The sequence below is a fragment of the Vanellus vanellus genome (genome assembly GCF_965231255.1).
Source record: "Vanellus vanellus genome assembly, chromosome: 2".
Taxonomy (NCBI): domain Eukaryota; kingdom Metazoa; phylum Chordata; class Aves; order Charadriiformes; family Charadriidae; genus Vanellus; species Vanellus vanellus.
The window spans coordinates 39,539,595-39,563,057 of record NC_138906.1 but is presented as its reverse complement, the minus strand read 5'-3'; the positions used below and the strand labels follow the sequence as shown (position 1 = coordinate 39,563,057).

The window sequence follows — 23,463 nt, the reverse complement described above, 5'->3', positions numbered from 1 at the left end:
TGGTTTCACACGGGCCAATGTCATGGGAAGTTTATGCTACAGGTGAAAAAGAAGGGTGGAAATTGTGGCAGATTTTTCCCTATCAGAAAAACATCATCTGGGCAATCAGAAAGTTGTCCTGGGCCGCCAGAGCAATCTGCCTAAAGCACTCCTCCTCCAAAAGCAGAACGTCGAAGACAACTTACAACCGCAATACTTTTATTTCTTACTTTTGAATAATAAAATTTCCACTTGAAAAAGAATTCAGTGAATCTTCAGCCGAGATTCTTCTGTAGTTCAGCCCCAGCACTAAACAGGGATCTCCGCCATCCCATAATGACAGACTTTTACCTTGTATATTTTTCACCTGCTGCTTCCTGCCCTTGTGTAATTGCCTGTCTCACGTTAGAAGAGGGCCATCAATCCTACTGAACACATTTGGGCCACTCTTTTCAATGCAGTTTTATGTACACGATCCATACTATTGATACTCCCATCATTTCCAGCTCATATTCAACTGAGATGGCTCTGCTCCCATAAATGCATGAAGCACCAAATGAGAAAAATACTTACTGAGCTCATTCCATTGGTAAAGTTTCATTTTTATTCTCTAAGATGTCTGGAATCACTAATACGCATTAACTCATTGCCTAAAGAAACACCTTTTTTTTTTTTTTTTTTTGTTAGAAAAAATGAAATGTCCTCTACGGTTAACTATATGGTAATTCATGTAGTGAACTGAATGATCAGACCCTCTAGATTTACGAAAGTACTCTTCTGTATGCTTTAGCAATTCTCCAGTTAACAGTGGTTTATATTTACAGAAGCATTTTAGGATTCAAGGGTTTTTTAAATGGCAGGGTCACAGAGTAAGAAGAATTTTCCTTTGTTTGGTAAATCTGTACAGTCTCACTATTTATTGTTAACAAGAAATGTCATCATATTTATCATCAGCAAATCTTCTGAAGTCTGCAAAGTATCAACTAGCTGCACGGCGAATTTATAAACCTCATTACTAATTTAAATTGTTACTATGTGCTAAACAACCCATAATGGAGAGCATTGACTTTGACACCTAATTTCCTTCTCTTCATACTTGGTAAGGCTCCAATTGACTGAACAGACTCTTTATTTTTCAGTATTTTTTTATTATTTGCATTGCAGTAGTGCACAGGAGCTTGAGCCTTCAACCAGGTCAAGCCAACAGCGATGCTGTACAAACACGGAGTAAGAGACCGTTCCCTGCCCTGAAGAGCTTACAGTCTAGAAAGCTGCCCCATCTTCATAACAAGGACTTCTTGTCTCACAAGAAAAAAATATGAAATGGAACATAACCACAACAGACAAAGACATTCATTTTTAAGCTTGTGAAGAAGAATTTGCAAATATTGGAGCAAGTACCCAACAGTAGATTACTAGAGTTTTTTTAAAAAGTGCACTATATATAATACCCCAGGTAGTAAAACCCCTGTCTCTCCTTTGGTTAAGTGCTGAATCAGTAATTAACACACAAACTAAGAGGAGGAGGGAAGTGGAAAGTAGAAACCCCCTTCCAATTCACAGGTTCTTCTCCTTGCTGACACCGTTTTGCCCGGAATAACCAGATCCCTTACCTCTTCAGAGAATAAATGACACAAGGTCAAGAGAGAAACGTGTTGAAGGAAGGGCAGACAATTTATTCAACGTTTATAAAAATCTAGAGCTCTCCTCGAATATTATCATGGGATGCAGATTATTTTACAACCAGATACTCCATTCTGTAATTCCTAATAAAGCCCAATCTGCCTGAGAACCAACCCTTGCTGTTGCAAAAAGTCTCAAGTCCACAACACACATACAATATTTTTAGAACATCTACTGAAAAATTACAAGTATTTTAGTTCAACATGAGTCTCTTAGACTTTCCATTAAAATACATCATTAAAATAACTTCCTAAGTTTATAAATAGACTGCAAACTAAAACGTTTAGGAGCCAAGAAATACCAAAGTTAAGAACTATCTGAAGAATTCCAGCACTGTCCTTCTGGGCACAACATGAATCTACCTACTTACAGACAACATATTTTGTCTAACTTTGTGTGTGTATATATATATACGCACACACCACCATATATATACACTCATAGAGTCTGTGATTCCATGGACATAATAGGAAAGAAGCAAATATCGAGATAAAGGTGTTGTGGATTAACATGATGGTGTATCAAAGAGTGTGAGGGGACCAGACTTGGCTGAAAAGCAAGGGATTAATTCTGTGTAAAATTTCTTGTCTTTTTTCCAAAATTTTAAACCCCAGGGGAAATAGTGGGCGTTTGGTGAAAGGAGTTTTCTGGTGAAAATGACACTGTTTCAGGTCTGCTGCGTCTGGGGAAGATCTGCCAGCCAGACAGGGTGCCGTGCATCAGGTTCCCAGCTTAATGGCAGACTGCCTAAGGGCTGGGGATCGTTAACTTCCAACATAATTAGCCAATCTATCAGGCAGATTACACTAAGGCTGAGGACACCCAAAGAAGTCCAAGGAAGTGGTGAGGTGTGAGTGCTGAGGATGGAGGTGTGATGTGTGAATACATATGGTCACTTGGACTCAGTATAATATTTTTTTCTTTTTTATGAAACATTTCAGGCTTAAACATACATTTTTCTGAAAAATAAAGAAGAAAAAAAACCCTAGGTGTTGCTGGAAAACTTCCAAATATCTCTAATCTGGACTCCTGCCGAAGGAGATATACTGTGCTTACTGGAAGAACCAGGACTAATTTAATGAGCAGTGGGTCTACTTTTTCAGCAATGAAGATAAAAATAAATATTAAGCAGCTGCCTACTTCACTATGCAGCAGCCAAAGGCTTTAATCCATTTGATAGACCATAAATCTGCACGGAAACCAAAGAACAGTGGGAGTATTTTATATTTATGAATCTATTATACTCATGTGATATAACATTACACTATTTGTCTTTAGTACATCTGCATACATATCTATCTCTTGATATGCTATGCACATACAATATATATGCATATAATATGCATATCAATATAGAAGCATCTCTAGATCTAAATTTAATCTGTTGGCCATATTTGAAAAGTGTATTTTAGGCAAAAGAAAGATTTGGCATGTCAACTGGAGTCACGCACAGTAAACATCACCCTCACATGCTCAAAGTCTGTGTCTAAACCAGACATTATTGTGCTAAATTGTTTACAGGTAAAATATAATTGTCAGGATGTTTCATCAGAAATATGCAAATATTTAGACTTTCGGAATCACAATTTTGGATATTACAGTCCCACACAACTGTATTTTGTAATAGTGGACATATAGGAAAAAGTACAGCAGTTAGAAAGATTGAACGTATTTTTTTCATATGGAGCTAAGTTCATAGACAAATCAAAAGAAAGCTTTATTCTAAGCAAAACATGTCACCTGTTCTTCCTGCATATCCTTCAAATGTTATTGTCGAAAAAAAGATTGGGCTAGGAAGTATACTATTAAAATAGCTTTCTGTCTCAAGCAGCTGTGTACATTTACTGTCAGCAAGTGTGTTCAGTAAATAAGAACCTGAGCTGTCTACCGAAGGAAGATAAATCATCTTTCCCTAAACTGACACCAGCAATTAGCAGAATTTATTAGAGCTAGCATCCCTTCTCAGCCATGAGGGGAGAGCAGTGCCTTATACCATTTGAAATGCCAATGAGAACATGTTTTTTTTCTCTCACGTAGACATTGCAAGAGACTTCCTGGCTTTACCATCTTCAGGGTGAAGGGGCTTCCATGCCATTTGTTTAGGATCAAAACTGGAGCACCACCAGAGGCTCTGCATGACACGGGTTATAGCCACCAGCCCCCTCGGTGGGGACAGGATGCTCAGAGCACTCAGCACCTGTGCTGAGCTCCCTGTGATGCAGTTATCCCCAGCGGTTCTCCATCAGCACCGGGAACTTCGCTTCTCCCACCTCCTTCTAGCATATGAATTTGGCAGTCTATACAAACATCTATTTGTCCGAGTTTCTGAGATGGCTAAATTTTAGAGTGAACAGGAATAAAAAAGAACCTGGCAAGATTGATCTGTGAACCTCCTTTTTTTTTTTTTGGTTTTTTTTTTTGTTTTGTTTTCTCCTTAAAATATCATTCCAGCTGCAGGTCATGCTTGGTTTCTGCTGTGGATCACCTACCGCGTTTCTAGTTTTTGTAAAACAAGAGCTGTCAGGACCAGGCATGCAAGATAAATTGTTACAAGTAATAGATAAATAAATACAGCCCAGAGAGATTTATTTTACCCTGCTTCAGGCAAACCCCAATTGCTTGCAAGTTTCTAGGAAAAGTAACTCGCTTCCTTATTTGTCTGTAAAGTGCCTAGTACATATCGGTGCTTTTATAGAAAACAGATATTAATAAGAAGAGAAAATATTATTAGTAATCCTCAGGATATCTGTGAGATGAGCAGATACTTGCTTCTGGGTGATGGAAAGCAAGTGACAACTGAGGGAGTGAGCATGGCCTGGGGAGAAAGTCTCCGAAGAGTTTTCTGAAAAAGCTGTCTGATTCATTTTCCTTTCTTTTTATTACAATATTGTGACTAAAAATTTTGCTTCTAACAACCACAAAACTGGCAGACAGTTGCCTTACCCTTAGTGGTAAGAAATGCTGTGTTCAGCCACATTACGCTCTTAAAAAAAAAAAAATAAATCAAAGACTCCCTGTGTCATTTGTTTTATTTGTTTCTTCCCACGACTTCATGGAACAAACCGGTGGCTATTTTTCCATCACGCTGACTTGCACTCAGCAAACAGCTGATTACTCACTGTCATGCATGTAAATCTTTGAAGTGCAGAGAAAAGAATGTCCCTATTTACTTCTAAAGTGAAATCCAAGCATCTAGCAGAATTTTAAAACTGATTTTTCTAGGGCAATACTTCTTTCATCCTCCCAACGCTGAATATTAAAGAAGAGAGATCTGTCTTAATTCAAGCTGAGCTCTGACCCTTGAAGTCTTATGATGCTGTCTGTGTTTACATGAGTGCAGACTATTTTTCTTCAAGCCAGTTCACATCATACACATTCCTCTCAAATTCTCTTCTCAGTCCTGAATGTTAATGTCCCTCCCTCGCCCCCTGGCTCACCGGGGAATCGGGAAGCTGCGCAATCTGGATGCCGCACAACAATTTCCATCAAAAGGCTGGTATTATTCCCATTTCATTGACAAGAGGCTGACTCGTTATATTAATCTTTTCTCCTTTTTGGCACCTAATTGGAGTCACAGCTTGCATTTTTTTTAATAGCATTTAATAGGTTATATTATTTTCTATATTCAGATAAGAGATCCCATTAGTTTCACCTGCATTTACTCAACACTTCTGCAGAATCTAATTTGTGCACTCAGTAGCAGAAGTAGCCTCATTAGCCTCTGAGCGCGTTGGAGCTATTTGCCGACACGAAATGAGGGCTCTGGGCAGGGATGTCATCCAGACCCATTGTGCAACTTTCAACCAGTGTCATCACTGCCGTAGACTTTCTTTTTTTTTTCTCCTTTTCGTCACATGCCTTTCACTTCCATAAATAGCAAGGCAAAGCTGCTCGCCCACAGCCACCCACTCACCCACAGCCATGACTTAACAGTCATCAAGAAGTGGAAACAGCAGAAACTGTAGTCAACTATAGCTGTGGCATTCGGGGAAGGCAAAATTTGGAAATTCTTCTTCTTTTTAAACCACTTGAATCCAACCCGTGGACAACAGCATGTTTAACTACATAACTGTGCTACTTCAGCTGAGCAAAGTTTCTCCAGCGCACTGAGCGAGGCAGGAGCCCCCCAGGAAAGAAACGGGATCCTATAACTGAAAACAGTACCACCACGTAAACATACAGCTGGGGTTGTACTGGTGACCCTCTGTTTGCCGTTCCCTAAATTCCAAATGCTTAACTTTGCGCCTTCAAAGCTGTTAATATGTTGACTCTTCCCCCTCATTTCTTCAGACTCCTACAGCAATGTGAACCCCTTTCCTAGGCTAGAAATCTGAGCTGGGGAACCCCAATGACGCCAACATGGTTAATCGCCCAGACTGGACCAAAGCTTAAAAACCCAAGGACAGACATCTGTAGTATGAGCCAGCACGGTGACTGTCAGCAAGGTGCAGGTGATGACTTTGTGGATGGGTCAGTCATGGGAACAGCATGAGACATCAATAGATTTTTCGCAATTGTCTGCTGCCAGCAGAGCAATGATCAGCCCTCGGACACAGAAATTTTAAGCCCTATAAGGGAGAGGGTCGTGGGGTACAAACATCACCCTGGCGGGCACCAGCCTTAGCCTGGCCTCTTCTACCTTGGGCTGCTTCAGGCTGTCTCCATTAAAGTGAGTCATTTGTTGGAACTGACCCTCCTCCACAAGGAGTTGGCATTCTTCAACAGAAAATTGCTGTGTAGAAAAATTCCCAATGAACTCAATTAGCTGGAATCTTCTACGTGCTGTCAAAACCTTGTACTTCCCCTCAACCTCATCTGAGCGTTTTTCTGCAGTCAGAGAAGAAAAGCCAGCTTGACACGTGATGTGGAAACCTCCCAGCCAAATGACTGAGGTTAAGCAGAAGCATTTTTGGGGGCCTTTTTCAAATGGAGAAAATCAGGCATTTATCCCTCTGCACAACCAAGACAGTAACTCACTGGGAACAGTCTCATTAAAGAAGCAAAGGAAACTCAATCTCTTTTGGAACTGAGCAGTCAGAAAAACAGAGAACGTGTTTTAGGAGTTTACTTGGAGATTTAAACCAAACTGAACTAGAGGAGACTGTCCAATGCATATTTCTGTGAGATAATTTTTTAGTATTGCTGAGCACACAGAACTCTGAGCACAGTCAGGGGAACTGGATGTTGCGAACTGGTTCAAAACAGCTTGTCCCAAACGACACAGTGTCTACTCAGATACAAAGACACGACCCACTCTGGAGGCCCTTCTTGCCATTGCAATGAGGACAGTGTGTGCTCCTCAGCCAAGGACCTAACTGCACTGCAGAAGGGTGATGCCCCTTGTTCACTGCCCAGAGCCCTCATTTTGAGGGATGAAGATAAAAATGGGCAGTTTCTCAGGGATCTCTGCTAGAGGAGGACAAGGTAAGAGAGTCCCTCCATTTTCTCCTCTATAGGTAGAGATGAGGGCACTTTGCCACTTCCAAAGCTGCTATTCCCTCGTGCTAAAACCAGTAGCAACTACTCTCCTCCCTTCAGACCACATGAAAAGAGAGGAGAAGGCTGGGAGCCACGTGTTACTCAAGAGCATGAAGAGCAGCTACAGCAAAAACTCTGTTTTCTCCATCCCATACAAAAACACCAGCCACCTTCTGGAGAAGCAGGAGTCACCCACCTAATGGTTTCAAACGAGAAGGTCTCAGACGCTATCAGTGAGGTGCTCAACTCACCCACAGCCACATCTTCTCCCAGCAGCCATCAAGTAGTGGAAACTGCACAGCTGTGGCATTCAGGGCAAGGCAAAATTTGCATTTTTTTTTTAAAGCCACCTGAAGCCAATATATGGGCTATAATAAGTTGGCAAGTGGCAAGGCACCTGGCTAGCCTCTCTAAAACACCCAGGGGCAGTCTGCATGGCACTGGTGGAAACCAGTAGAGCTCCCACAGCTAGGTGCAGAAGAGGTATGTTTACAAACATGGTGGGGGAAAGAAGGGGTGGCCCTTATAATTACATTTACACTTACAGGGAGGTAAAAGACATGTCTGGAAACCATACTTATGGAGCTTAAAAATTATTATTAAAGTAAAGGGCAATATTGGCCTTAAATTAGCCTGGTTGCCTACAAAAATGTGATTGCACTGTGTATCAATCTGTCTTGCCTCTTGCCCTGGCTGTCTTTTGAGCCAGCTGGCTAATTCCAGCTGAAGTTGATGGAGCCACAGATGTCCGAGTTTCATGAAATTTGGTAGCTGGACTGAGGTGAGAGATGCAGCCTGAGGTCTGAGCTCCTGTACTGGCTGGTCCAGCAGTCCAATGCGGAGCTGCAACGCCTGCTGACTCCTTTGCAGGTACTGAGAAGGAGATGTCAAGGGGAGAGGAGGGTTGGAGGAATGGGGACAAGAGAGAGATGTGTGAAAGGTCTGGAGGGATGGCTGGGCTTACTGAAGTGGGATTAAAGTGTGCAGAAAGACAGAGCACAAATCCATAGGGAATCAGGCATCACCAATTCCACTGTTCACAGGAAAAAAAAAAAAAAACAAACCAACCTATATACTGGTTCTAAGTGCTTTGTGTCAACCAGAAATATCTGGAATTGCAGATTTATTCTTTTACGTACTCATAGATTTTAACGCTTAAAACTTCAAGGCATTGCATATCTTTGCTATGGGACTCCCTTTAACCCCTTTGCTGCTGGTCCTTCTTGCATCTTCTGTGCTGCGGCAGAACGTGACTGTTTTCCTTTGCTGTGCCGGTGCTCCATAGGTAGAAACCAGGGTATCTGTGTTGGGGTTTCTGAAGCATAAAGTGGGAAAAAGCCAAAAGAAAGACTTTTTCTTGTCCTGGGAAGGCAAGAGGGGAAATCATGAGGAAAAATAAAGGTGGTGTAGGGTGTTTTTTAGGATGATAGCTTAAATATAAGAGGAAAAAAAAATGATTGATGGAAAACCACAGGGTGAGGGGAAGATGTTCCAGTGCATCAGATTGGAGATGAGTCTGTTGGTTTCTCAAGTGACATTTTTACTGAGAAGATCCCTCTTCTCAAATTCTTAGAGTGTTAAGGCAAAATCCCTACTGGGGGATGCTTTTGAGAGATGATCATTTTATTTAGCTATTGAATTTGCAATGCTTGATGCACTTTCTCACAGAAGACTGGGGCAAAAGTTGTTTTAAATGTCACTTTCTTCAAGATTTCTCAGAGCAACACCTGAGAACTTGGCAGGCAGAATCCCAATGTAGGCTCCTGCCTGTGAGACCTAAAGTGTTGGGGATCAACGTGTTTGGTTGCTGCCAGTGAATGAGGAGGGCTGAGGAAAAATACAAAGCGCCCTGTGTTCCCAGCTATGCCAATCTTTTCAGCTCCCACAGAACAGGTGCATTTTTTTGTTTTTCATGGAGCAGCTCTGAATTGCTTTTTTCCCTCTGGATCACTGTTATCACCAGTACCCCTCCTCTTCCTTCCACACTCCTCTTCCAAAAAAGCTACACATAGAAGAGCGTGGAGGCAGCCAGGCATGCCTCCTCATGAGCCTCAGCTTCAGGTAAGGAGAACCAATAACGTACTGGGGAAACCAGTCTTTCATATACCCTCCCTGGGCACCCTTTTCTCCAGGTTCTTGAGAGATCCCTTATTTCCACTTTGATGTGTGAAAGAAGGTAGCAAGGGCTGACCCATGAGGACCGAGCAACTGTGTACAGACTGCCTGTTCTGATGTTGCTCTGATCAATCCTGCTATGGCCAACACAGTGTGATGTCCATAGTGCCCTTTGCTAATAAGGGAAAAGCTGAGATTGCAACACACCTAATGTGAAATATTAAAATACTCCCCAATGAGGGCTTTGCACAACCAGCCTGGATGACCTTGCCAGGGAAGTTAAAAAAAGGCAATGATGACGGTGCCAGCTCTTTTCCCCTGACTATCTGTGTACATGAATGCACATATTTGAAAAGGGTTGTTTTTCTAGAAAAAAAGAGAAATGTTATGGACCTAGGATTCCTTAAAAATTATTGTAAGAATTGTAAAAATATTGTAAGAAAAATTATATATGTATATATATCATGACCATAAAAATAATGCTTCCAATTCTGCAATGCCTTTTCTTGGCAGGTAGATCTTATACCAGCCTCAAGCTGATGTAAGCTTTTGGATAACCAGATCCAACAGTTTCTTAATCCAGAACTTCTTTTGCTTCATGTAATTTTCCCATTCACTTATTAGCAATATTAACATAATACATGAATGTTATACATTTGGGGCCAAAAATGATTAGTTTTATTTCTGCATAACCTTGTTCCTTTAAATGATGGTAAGCACAGCATGTATTATGATTCCCAGGTGTTTTAAAAGGGCTGTTCCTGAAAATGAATAGTGTTTCTTAATATTACATATTAGTTGGATCCAACCTTTTATTATATATTATGTATATATCTGTAAGATTTGGTTCTGCCATTTGGTTCTGAATTTGGAAGACTTCTTTCCACTTGTTGTGCCTTCAGGGTCACTTATGACTGAAGACTTCTCTTTTCATTTAAGCAATGGAACTAAGATCTACCAATGGACAGATCTTTATATTTTTGACGTTTACTTCTTCCCTCACTGCTTCTCTGAAAGTGATGTCACTTGTCAGAAGAAATTACTAATGCTCTGTTCCTTAGTAGCAGCAACAGGAAGCCACGTTTCTTATCATATGCTTCTCTTTGCAACAGAATCTGGATAAACCTCAAGTCCCATTCTTGCCAAAATTATTTGTCATTTCATCCTGTGTGAGAGATTCACGTTGCAGAATAAGGACTGAGGCCAACCTCCTGCCCTTCAGGATGGTATCCAAATTGTGGGAAATATTTGAAAATATCCAATAGGAAGAGGTATAGATAAGAGCTGGTGCTACACCCTCTTTCTCTGGGAATCACAATAGAGCTGTGATTTTTATCAAGTTTGGTCATCCCGTGGACAAGCAAAGGATGGGACAGTAGGACAGAGTTCAGTGTTGCCTCTTCCAAGGTCCAGATGCTTGAATTTCTTCTTCTATCAGGAATGGCCTGTTGCTGGAGTTTTCCCTCCACTGAAGGATGACAGTGGGCTTAATATCTCTTAGCCTGGGACAAACTGGTGGTGGTTCTTAGTAGCAATTAATGTATGAGGCTTTCTAAACACCTGTTGGTTGCATATTCCTGTTGCTCACCAGCTCAGGAGTGTAGACAGGCCAGTTACAAATCACTGCCTCTCCTATCCCTCTTGCCCAGTGGAAGAGGTTGAAGGGTAGCTGGAGCTGACAAAAGTGTTGGAAGACAATATTAAATGTTATTGCTGTTCCCTTTGAACAGAGCAGCAGAACCTCTCCTGAAGTGACAGCACAGCACCTGTATTTTTAGAAAGCCAGTGACACAGATTTAAAATAGAGAAAAAATGAATTACTGAGGAAGGACATATACTTTCTTATACAGACCACACAGTCAGATTCAGCAATGCTTCTGTGTTTTGAAGTGTCTCCTTCAGAAGATGTGTAATCTAACCACATTAATGCTTTTAATTTTCTTAGAGGCTGCATTTTAAAAACTCCTTAGTTTCTGGCTTGGACAGTCTCCTTTGCCAGAAAAAGTTCCCTGGACTCCTTTACTACACCACCAAAAGCTCTCAAGCTTGATTTTTGAGAGAAAAAGTAAAGCCCTATAAAAGCAAAAAAATTAGATTGAATGAAAGGGCCCAAAGCTAAGGAAGGTAAAGCTTGAAGCACCGTTACCAGAGATACACCCATGAGGGGTTAGCAAAGTCATAGGTGAGAAAGCTGCAAAGTGTTTAACTAGAAAAAGGACACCCTACTGAGTAAATCTCTCCTAGACACACACCGTGCAAACTTACTGAGAGTTGTAAAGCTGAGGTAGTGGGACCTACTGAACCGAGGGATGAACCAAGAGCCAAAAGCTGCTACGTTGAAACCTGGGCTTTGCCCCTATCTCACTGTCCACACTCACTTCACTTAATGGCTCACCGCGTGCCTGTGTTGCTATGTTTAGATGCAAATCATATGCTTATCTACTCATCTGAGTGAAGATTCATTAAAGTTAGGGGAATTTGAAAATTCAGGCTTTGGAGACTAAATCTGATGAAATTTCTGTCACTATCTTCTCTGTATTTGTTTTAATATTAGCTATATAGATGTATTAAAAATCCTGCAATTTCTAGATCCTATAATCTTAACTATCAAGACATGTTCTATAGAAGTATGGTTAAGGCAAAACATTTTGTCTTTGATATTGTGCTATAGAAGAATGTTCAAGGAAAAAGGCTGACGACTGAGAAGAATAAACAAGTTTTTTAATGCTTTTTATGCCATTTCTGCTATTATTTCTGTCTCTTCTGCCTCTGTAGTTTCTTCACAATAGCTGCCTTTTTATTGATTGCAGTGGCGAATGCAGAAAAGATCTTAATTAAAATAAAAGCTGCTGGAGGTTGTACTTTTCTGTTTGGGATTTATCCTGGGCCCTGGCTGCAACACCTCACTGGCCTTGACTACAATGCCAAGCTAGGACGAGTCTTGTCTTGTCACAGACACGCGCTCAGCTATAACCCTGACCTCCAGTGACAGCTCCACTAGCACAAATGTGCCTCCCTAACATCCCCCCGCCAGACCCCCTCCTTTAAAAAGTGACTTCCGAGGGCAGTTAGGTATAGAAAATACCTTGTGCCTCAATATTGCCATTCCAAATAAACCATCATGAGCACATGTTTACAAAACAACCCTAATTACCACAATCACCCCACTGACACATCATTCTCGAACGAGACAGGTCGGCATTTCTGTCCTAAATTCACTGTTTGTGCGTCTTCACCTTCCTATCTGTGAATCGAAGGAAGAAAGTATCCGTGTGTAAAGCCACTGCACGTGCAATGGAAGCTGAGGTAAGGACCCAGTGGAAGCCAGGAGAAAGGACTTCGCCGGCTGCTGAGATACAAACCTCAACTGAGCACAGCATTTAACCCTACAGTGGCGAACGGCAGAAGAATATGTGGTGGTTTTGGCTGATACAGCTGAACGCAACAAGACAGCAGGTTTTCAATACGCCCGGCAACACGACCGCTGACGGACCAACTGCTCTGTGTAAAAACGGTGGGGCTGACAAGCACCTCAACAACGTGGATTCGAGTTCAACAGAATATGTGCTGCTACTTGGAAGGAAAACCGAGAAGGACAAAGAGCAATGACGTGCTCTCTGGGAGCAAAAAAAGCATCCTCTGATGCTTTGTGTGACAACTATTTTCATTAGGTTCAGTGAAAGCAAGCCAAAAAAAAAAAAAAAGGCATCCAGTTGAAAATAAAACAGACAGTTTGAGGCTCATTATTGTGCGTTTTGCCTGCACCTATGTGTGGGCTGAGAATCCTTTCTACTAGGTTTCTTGTTTTTTAAATATATCACAAACACAGGCACAGACGAATGGTGAGGCATAGACCTGTCAGGTGGCAGACTAATGTCAGCACTTCAGCCTCCTGGCTGTCAGGTCTGATTCCAAATAACCTTTTGTCTTCTTGTTCCAGCTACTAAATTACAGATCAAGTGAAAAATGTAATTATACCCCCAAAGGCCATGGATAGGATCTTAAAATACACTGAACTGTGAACAGAACAACAATAATAAAAAGATAAACTAGGATTACCCGTGCCGCATAGTTAATCCAAAATAGTCCACGGTCCCACACGGGTTATTATAGAACGGTTTCCCATTTGCCGATTTCTGGTTTGCAGGGACAAGTATCCCCCCCCTGCTTTTAGTATAATTTTGATATTTGAAGTCTTGTGAAAAATACATCTCCCCTGTTGCCACAAATATCCTGTTGTCACTGAATTCTATTGTATCTCTTCTTCTGAAGATGATGCAGAACTTGAGCACTTGCATTTTTTAAAGTAGTATGAAGGTGGGAATGTCAAGACTTATTTTCTATGCACAAATTTAGCTGCTAAATTTTTACAGAAAGAAATATCAAAAGCCTATAGGAATATATTCTTTTCTCAATTAGCTCTGAGTAGGTTACGTTGGTTTGAAAGTGCTACCGTATATGGAATTAACTTGTTCCCTCATCTGATTATTTGAATATTAAATATTCAAGGACTTTTCCTGGATTCTTGCAAAAGTCTATAAAAATACAAGTATTCAAAATACTAAATTATTCTTAGCAACACCCGTCAAGCTAAAAATAGGTGATGGTGTTAGAGTGCAAACATCCACAACTGTTAACCCAATCAACATACAATGAGAAAGGCTGCTGATGGCTGAAATTTTTAATCTCCTCTTTCTTATTAATGTTATGATTCTTACCTTTATTCAAGAATTTGAACTCATGTTTTAAAAGGAAAACAGCCAATAAATTGGTAAAGCATTAACATTTCAGTTACTGTCCCTTTATTTGCAATCTTCTACTTCAAATATAATTTGCAGAAAAGTCAAATTCACCATCCCCATCTTTTTGCACCAAAAAGGCTTCTTCTGAGTTAGAGAAAATACCAATATTTATTATTCCATAGACAGCTCAGGCACTAGCCAGTATAGTACTCCGTTCCCAAGTCCGATCTTGAATTTTGCTGTGAGATGTTCTGCTTGTATAGTAGAAAGTCTAGATACTAAATTGAACTAAATGGACTGATTTATTCCCATTACAAAATTCTACTTAAAAGACATTGAGCAGGTAGATGTCTGAACTCTGTCCGTGTTCTAATGCGCAGTGCTTTAATCTTGCCATTACTGTCACCCAGTAAGATGTATGTACCGAGATCTGCAGGTAACCTGCCTGGTCAGAGCAATAGCTCACGCACTCTGTGAACTACACTTGAGCTGATGTATTGAATGAGCCGCCTGAAACGGCTGCACGAGCTGCCTACGCTGTACCTGTTCAGTAGGCTGGCTCGCCACAGCCCCAAGGCACTGGGCTCTGCGGATGTATATCACAACATACTTGTCCACATTTCTAGTTCTGGGCAGCTCTAGTGGGACTCCTACATGCATCGACCCACGGCTATGCAGGTTCGCTCTCATTTCTACTGGGGAAGTATCACGCCTTTGTCGTAGGCTAAGAAAACGCTACATGTACTCTAACTACTTACTTTTTTTTTTTTTTTTAATTTGCAACATAAAATTTAGTGAGAAATACAACAAAGGAAATTACGAAGGTTTTGTATTTTCTCATGAAATTCAATGTCTATAGCTGGATGATATGGAGCTTGTACACTGCTCACACGTGGAGAAGGAAACTTAAGCCACTGAATCGAGAGCTTATTAAAAAACCCACACATGAAAAAATTCGCTACAAAGCATCACGTGGAAGTTATATGAATCCTGTATTGCACGCAGCATCTCATAAGAAGCAAGTTATACCAAATGATGACTTGACTTTATTCAGTTGGGATTCTGCCAGGCCACAAAGAAACCACAATCCAGCCTTTTCCCTTAAATCCTAGTACTTTGAGGTCTACAAGAAACCAAATGATGTGAGCAATGTCCTTGAAAATACACTCTCTTTAGTCCAATCTCTGCCAGTATACTTCATTTTCAGCCATTATGGAAGTGCCTTAAGCTTCGTCTGCAAATTCACTTGGCCTGACATTCGGCAATGCATTACAGACCAGATGGATTTAGGAAACTGCGCTGACTGGATTGATCAAATTAAAGGCAGGGGAAGAGGGAAATAAAAGGAAATTATTTTTTCCTCTACTTCCTAAAATATATAAATAAATAGAACTAATTGATTTGAACGAGTTGCCCAGGTGTCTCTTTATGTACTTATATTGTAAAACACAGCTTTGTGAACGCAGCCCGGCAGTGGGCAGGGAGCCCGCCACTGCGTGCAGGGCAGCAGACCTCAGTTCACTCTCCAAATTACACACTGGTCTACCAGTATTTTCCTGAGAGCAGGGAAAATAACAGACATAAAAAGTCTTACGGAACATGGGCATCAAATGATACTACTGAAAACAGGCAAAAAATTCATCTCTGTGGTATGAACCTGACCGCATTCTCCTAATGCCAGAGTACAGATGCTCTGGACACATTTTTCACGTCCTAAGGCAAGCTGTAAGCTTTTGCCCCACCACATCCCCTGGCATCAGATAATGCAATGGCACCATCCTGCTTCTTGTGGGTGAGGAGAGGACGGAAAAGACAAGGAGAACGGGACTTTCTTTTCGCCTTGAAGAGGACAGGCATGTCTGGGGCACAGCCAGTGTCAGGCAAGGAAAGGATTTGTCCCCATAATCCTGTTCTCATGGCAAAGTCTATTTTCCACGCTCCTTGGCACCAGCATAATGAGCACACCCCAGTTCAGACCTACATATTTCGCTCCCTTTTTATATCTCCCGCTTTGTTTGTAAGAGCTCGCACTGAACAGCTATAACCAGTTCTGTTGACTTAGAGGTCCATACGTGAGTTTCAGCAGAGCAGACTGATGGATTACGGGATTCATCTCGGCAATCTGGCCAGTGGTGGACGTGGGTCAGCAACCTACAACTCCCTTCCAGGGACAGCTGCAACAACCTGTGCAACCAGCACTATGGATATCTCCTATGCTAGGGAAGTTTATCATCTGCATGGTATCTGTAGTTAGTCCAAAGTATCCATCTATCTTCTTAAAATATCCGTAGGAAGAATTAGGAATTTTTAGAGCAGAGATACTAAGCATGGTATTTTTTCAGCAGAGGCTAAGTGTTCTGCCCTGGTGATGGCTGTGGTGCCGCGTTTTCTCGAGGATGCAGCATGTGAAAAGGCATTTCTGTAAGCTTAGGTGTATTTATTCTTTCACTAATGGAGAACCAGCAGCATACGGAAAACTGCAGCCTGGCTGACTTAACAGGTGTCACACTGACACAGAATAAAGGCATATTTTCTGCCTTTGAGCATTTTGCCCAAACCACTGGACGCTATTACCTTAAAATACCAGCTCTGAAATCAAAAGCTGTGCTTTGCATTTACATAAGGAGAAATGTTAGGTTTCCTTCATTTGACTTTTAAAATGCATTATGTATTCCTACATGCAGCCTTTCAGACAAGTAAAATAAGTAAATCATACTATGTCTTTGCATATTAACCCCCTCACTGTTTACACAATTCCTCTGAGACCGGACCTTCTGTAGGACCATTGCTATGTACACCTATTCCTTACCGCACTGCATTTAATAATCTGTGTATCAATATAGAAGTGACTTTGACGCTAAAGAGTAACTTTAAGGCTGAAGTAAGCATTGGTGTCTTTGTGTCAAGTTTCTCAAGAACAAGATGAATGTCTGTTGCTAAAAAAAGGCATCAGGTGGTCACGTTACCATGAAACTACACTCATCACACAAGCACAAATGGGTGTCAGCAGCGTAAGATGCCCTGATACAGTCCCTGGAAACTCTTAAGTAAATATGCCACCTAGTGTTTAATTGGGACAATTTCTTTCATAAATCATCTTGATCGATTCCCCCCAAGCTGTTCCCTGCAAGTCTAGGTGGTACGGAGTCTGGCAGAGATATCTGGAGACACCTTCTCCACCTTTGCCCCCCCTCCCTCCCCCAAAACCCCACCCTACAGCTTTCTCATTGAGGAATTATCTCCTTCCTCAGGGATTGTTTTGCTCCTGATGGACTCTGCCAAATGGCCAAGCTACACTCCCAGCCCATCCTTCTCATTTGAGGAGCCCACACCTCAGACTGCCACGACCAATCCAGAAGGCACTGAGAACTGACCCTGGGGAATCACCCCCGCTGTAAAGATCCCAAACAAGACTTCAGAAAAGCTGCCCTGTATCACCAGCCAAATGGTACCTGGTCCGGCACACGGCACGGAGCGACGGAAGCAGGGCTTTCCACATCTCCCTGCTTACAGGTGCTGGGCACAATCATTTTGAGAAGCAGAACCACTATTAGTGGCTTAACAGCTTGCCAAAAGGGGATGATGAGTTACCACAGCAATAGGTATTGTTTAGATGGACGGATGAACCAACAGCATACCAGGGGAAAAAGCTTTCAAAGTGTAACAACAACTATTTTTCTTGACCCGCAGTGGAGACATAAGTCCTCCTGAGGCTACAGCAACGTTCTCCTTCCTCGCCTCTAGCCCCTGCTTAATAGTGGCACACCCAGCTTCAATGCAAGCGACCCTCTCACTCTCAACAGAAGAGATACTCCAGGTATGTATGTGGCTTGCTCCCTTTTCATGTGCTTAAAACATGCCAAATTGTCATCTTACATTTTCTAATTGAGATTCTCTTGATGTTTCTGTCATGGACACTCATTATGTTTCCAGGGATTAAACCGCTATACCGAGTCACATCATAGCACAAACCATCCTGAGTTTTCAGTAATGTCTTGTTTGCACTTTTTCCAGATGAATAAAAATCTTAAATGAAACTCCCACCCCTGCAGTACTTCATCAGCTACCTTTCCCCAGCTTATCAAGCTGCTGCCTATCTTTATTCTTTGCTTGAAATTCCTCTACCTATTTTTGGTCCATGTGACCGTGTTCATGCGCCAACCAATTTGAATTAATGTCAAGAGTATGATTTCATGAGACATTGTACTACTTTGCTAAAAATCCAATTATTCTGCATCTGCTGCATTCTTTTCATTCGGTACTTTTGTAAATCTATCAAAAAGGCAATCAAGTCTAACTGGCAGTATTCATTCTACATAACCCACGCTGACGACCGTGAGCAGTCCCACTGTTCTCCGGGGCTGAGAATACATTACAAGAAAAAGCCCATTGTTACAATTTGCACTTTTCACACTGCGGCATCCGTCCTCTTTTCCAAATATTAGCAGTTATAAAAAGCACTGGTTCCTGACCTTTGTAGTCAAGCCTCAGCTGAGAACGCGGTCAACAGCATGTGCTTCACTGTGGCCATTACTAGTTGTCATCCTGCCCAGGCCACTGCCGCCTCCTGCCTGGCAGCTCCAACGAGCTCGGCGGCTGACACTGCGGCTGGCCCATAGCTGCTGACCCAGCCCAGAGGTGACCGGGGAGATCCCCACACCTGGATTCCCAATATCCCAGGGTACAGGCTGCTGAGCTGGCTCTCTGTGGCGAGGGCCCAGATCAAACAGAGGACATTTGCTTGGGCTCTGCACCTGACTTCACTCCAGTGCCCACATGCCTCAGGGGTGAGACCTTCTGCACCCGGAGTATGGGAAAAGATGCTCAGTGGATAGGACATACACGTTTTATGCTCAGAAAGGATAATATCTAGAGCGTGATGGGACACATGCCAGTCAGCGTGTAGGGACATAGAAAGCTGGCCAAGACATGCCTTGGCAGAAGGTCTCCAGAGCGAGCAGGATATAGAAAAGGAAGAACTTAGCATATCTTGGCTTGCATTAGGCATTTCATGGAAGCCTTGGACATTAGGATCATAGCTGCAGTTAATTTCTCACTAGTGAAGTGATGATTCAGGATTGAATCACAGAATCATAGAATGGTTTAGGCTGGAAGGGACCTTAAAGATCATCTAGTTCCAGGCCCCCTGCCATGGGCAGGGACACCTCTCACTAGACCAGGTTGCTCAAAGCCTCATCCAACCTGGCCTTGAACAATTCCAGGGATGGGGCACCCACAACTTCCCTGGGCAACCTGTTCCAGTGTCTCCACCCTCACAGTAAAGAATTTCTTCCTAATATCCAATCTAAATCTACCCTCTTCCGGTTTAAAACCATTATCTCTCATCCTATTGCTACACTCCCTGATAAAGAGTTCCTCCCCTTCTTTCCTGTAGGCCCCCTTTCAGTACTGGAAGGCTGCTAGAAGGTCTCACTAGAGCCTTCTCTTCTCTAGGCTGGAAGGTACTCTCCTCCCACGGGGAGGAATGAAATAACTGCTCCTTAGCTACGTTGGTAAGATGTCTTCATCTAGATAGGATGAATCAGAGCCTAAATAATACTTTTTCAGGCACAGAAAACCATGAAGAAATAGGACTAGAAGGTACTTCAGGAGGTTCTTCTCCTGCCTGCCTCAGCTATTAGTGCTACCTGTGCCATTTCTCCCAGGTGTTTTCTAACACGTTTCTATGTCTGACAATTAGGGAGGCTCCATCCCACTGTTCTATGGTTCTTTCTTTTCTTCTCCCTTAATAGCTAACTTGCAATGTTAATCACTGTATTTCAGGCCAATCATTTCTTGTCATGTCCAGCATGAGCACAGAGGACAGGTTATTTGTTTCCTTATAATTAGCCAAGCAAACAAACGACCTAAACAAGCACATCACTAAACCCACTTATTTTCTAAACAAAATATAAAGGATAAATATTAGTCACTATTTAAATACTTTCCTTTTGACACTAATACCAAGTGCTCCACTAACAGAAATTAATCTCTCTCTTATTCTTAAGAAGTTGAACACTTTTCTTCCAAGATCAAAACATGGCAGTTTAGAGGCTCTTGTAAAAGTTTAGTGCCTATTCCTACACAGTGTCTCAAGATTCATGCAAGATAATCAAGTATAGATTTTTACTTAAAAAATGGCTTTTCATTTTCCAGTGACTAGAAATGTTTATGCTGAAGGCTCCGTCCTGATCCCTATGGAAGTTGATGTTTATACTAACTTAATATCATCAAACTATGTAAAGAGTATCAGAGCCTCATATAAGGCTTTAATTTTAATGCATCAAACTAAGCATAGGTTTTATGCATCAAACATTTAGCTTTATTAGAATTGTTAACGTGGTCATAACAAGAAAATACGCAAGAGGAAAAGATTAATTTATGTATTCAGCAGAGCCTAGCTGCAGATACAGTACTGTACTTGAAGAGCCAAGTGGCATTTGCTTTAGGACTACTATAAGCACTTCTGGTGTATCTAGTCACTTTTAGTACTAACCTGACATTGTCATTTGAGCAACTTTGAATCACGGAATCACAGAATGGTGGGGGTTGGAAGGGACCTCTGGAGATCATCTAGTCCAACCCCCCTGCCAGAGCTGGGTCACCTACAGCAGGTTGCACAGGATGGCGTCCAGGCGGCTTTTGAATGTCTCCAGAGATGGAGACTCCACCACCTCCCTGGGCAGCCTGTGCCAGTGCTCTGCCACCCTCAAAGTAAAGAAGTCCCTCCTCAGGTTTAGATGGAACTTCCTATGTTCAAGTTTGTGCCTGTTACCACTGAAAAAAGACTGTTCCCATCCACCTGGCACCCTCCCTTTTAAGTATTTATAAGCATTGATAAGATCCCCCTTACAGTTCTACAGTTGCGGTATTCAGGTATGAAGTTTTCACACCACTTCCATTTGGTTACCTTTCTAAAACACTGGATTGGGAAACGCTTTGGTGACAACAAACTTCATATTGACCTTTGCTCCATATACTTAGCAGTGCCCTGAACTGCTCCAAGACCCTGTGAAATCTTTGGGGGTCTTCCCATTAATTTCATTAGCATTTGGATCAGATCATATCCGTCACATCATGTCATCTGTGTAAATCAGCGTTGCCTCCAACTTACAAGCTCTCTTCGGGCATAATCATATCACTTATTCTGCTTAAGGCAAAAGTCATGAATCCTAAGCTGACAGTTATAGCATAACATAAACCAGGATCCTGGAGAGATGTTAACAGCTCAGGCAAGCACTGTAAGCAAACACTTTGCAATGGAACCTCTCTTTCTCTTGATTCCCTCAATTTCCATTACTGTTAAAATGAGCCAAATTATTCCTCTCAAAAATCCTTGCCTAATCAGGCAAAACGTTAGGTATTAGGAATGCCGCAGTCAACTACAATGCAACATCCCTTTCCCTGTGCATAAACATAGACAGCCAGAGGGAAGGAATCGAAAAAGATACTTTCCACCATTTTACTTTGGTACTTTCTTATTTTTATTTCTTATATACTGCCTATTTCGTATGTATGATGCTCTAAACAAAAAAAGAAGCTGTAAAGAGACACAGCCGGAAAATACAAAAGAATGCCAACACTGAAAGGCAAAAGAAAATGACCAGCTAGCTATATTTTCAGTAAGACGGTATTTGTCACTCAAAATATAAAACTGCTGACTAAAATACACATACTGTTAGATCGACTGCATTGATATAAAATCCTCCTTGCTGTGGTATAATACCAAAGAGTATTCCGCATGAAATCAGTACTAAATTGCTAGCAATCGTTTAAAGAAAACAGTGGGGAATGTAGTTCAAGTACTCACGTCAGGGCATGCTACAGTTAAGTACGTACATGTGGTAGCCTGTGTGTAGACTACTACTCTTGCAGGACAAGCAGGAGTGACTGATGAAAGGAATTATGATGTGTAAGGTAGTTGCTTCTAGCAGCAAAAATGCCACACACCTTTTATCGCTGCGTGTATTACTGCAATCTGCAGATAAAGGCCAACTTCATGTACAGGCCATGTTGCTGCTTATCAGCGTGGTGTCTGAGCATCCTCCAGGGACAATCAACTGGGGAGGAGTTTCCTGTGAATTCTGTGGATATGCATACAGGCATTAAACTGTAACCCCTAACAAGAGAAGGTGGTGGGTTGTTGATGACCCTGTAGAACAAATTTTAATTTCTTCTGACCAAGCATGTTGCAGATGCCAGGGAGTTGAAGGCAATGCAAAAGACACCGGGTCAAATTATCAAGTGCAGTTCCAGCCCACAGTCTGCAGGAACAGACGTTTCCGCTCACTATCCTCTTAACCCCGTGACCTGCTGCTAGGACAGCACAGTACCCTGCAGCCATCATGTGGAAGGACATGCTCAACATCTGGATAGACATCCCAGCAGAGAGTTAAACACTAGCTAGCAGCCTGTAATAGGATCATTAGAGGTTCAGAGGAGCTGCAGAATGGCAAGAATAATGAATAAATGAAAGACTGAAAAGATTTCTTTATCGTTGGCTAACAGCAGTACCTGTAGAAAATTCAATGAAGAGACAAAAATGGAGTGGTAGGATGAGGCTAAGAGGCCTACAAAAACGGACGTGGTGTGAATAACAATGTAGAAGTGTAAATACTTATAAAAATTGAACCAAACCAGAGGGTTTCATAAAATTGGCTGTCTCCTGTGCAGTTTTGATGTAAGAAAAACTGCAGTGCCCCTAAAAATTTAGTTCCATAACGAGATTACATCTCCAATTAAGGGATGTTAGAAAACAGTCTTTCCTGGAAGTCCAGCGCGTTCTTCTATGGGAAGCTGTGTGTGAGCAGCATGACTAACGAGGACAGTAATACCAACTACTACTTCTAGCAAAGTTATTCTTCCATTTCTGTCACCTTTGCCTTAACAGGAATAGTTTTCTTATCTTTCCGTTATTTGTGTGGGATTTTCTGCCGAGGAAATCTACAACCTTCCAGACTCCGTAATATGCTTATCATTTCAGCCCTTTAGTTCTAGCTGCAGTATTAACTCTGGGCTCTATCATTTGCACTTAAATGCCCAGTAATGAGTTCCAGCAAAACAGACAGAGAGGTTACTGTGTCAAGCAGCAATATACAGTTTTCCGCACTGTCCCGCTGTTAAGTGAAGTCTCCAGGTACAGCTCTTGCTTTAGCTCAAACTGCTACACTATTCTTTACAGACCGTCATCGTTAAATGCCTCTTGCTGCTCCTGGCGCGTACTTGCAACCAGAGAGCAGAACAAGCACTCCAGCCCTGGCTCCACGCAAACTCATATTTCGTGTACAACCGGCATGTTTGAAGTGACTAAGTCAGACCCTACTTGGAGAGAAGCTGATGGGAGCTTTGCCACCATCTAAGTAAGCGGAGACCTGGCACTGACATAACCTTCCTTAATCTTTACTGCATTTACCAACAGTTTGTCCTCTGTCAGATAAGGGAAGATTATTCTTTTTGCAAGTTCTTT

At 41.9% G+C, this 23,463-nt stretch overlaps 1 protein-coding gene across 1 annotated transcript in view; it reads right to left on the bottom strand.

Annotated features, from left to right (window-relative positions):
• The window catches only part of CHN2 (chimerin 2), a 170,439-nt gene that overhangs the window by 41,375 nt on the left and 105,601 nt on the right, over nucleotides 1-23,463 (bottom strand). The window lies entirely within an intron of this gene.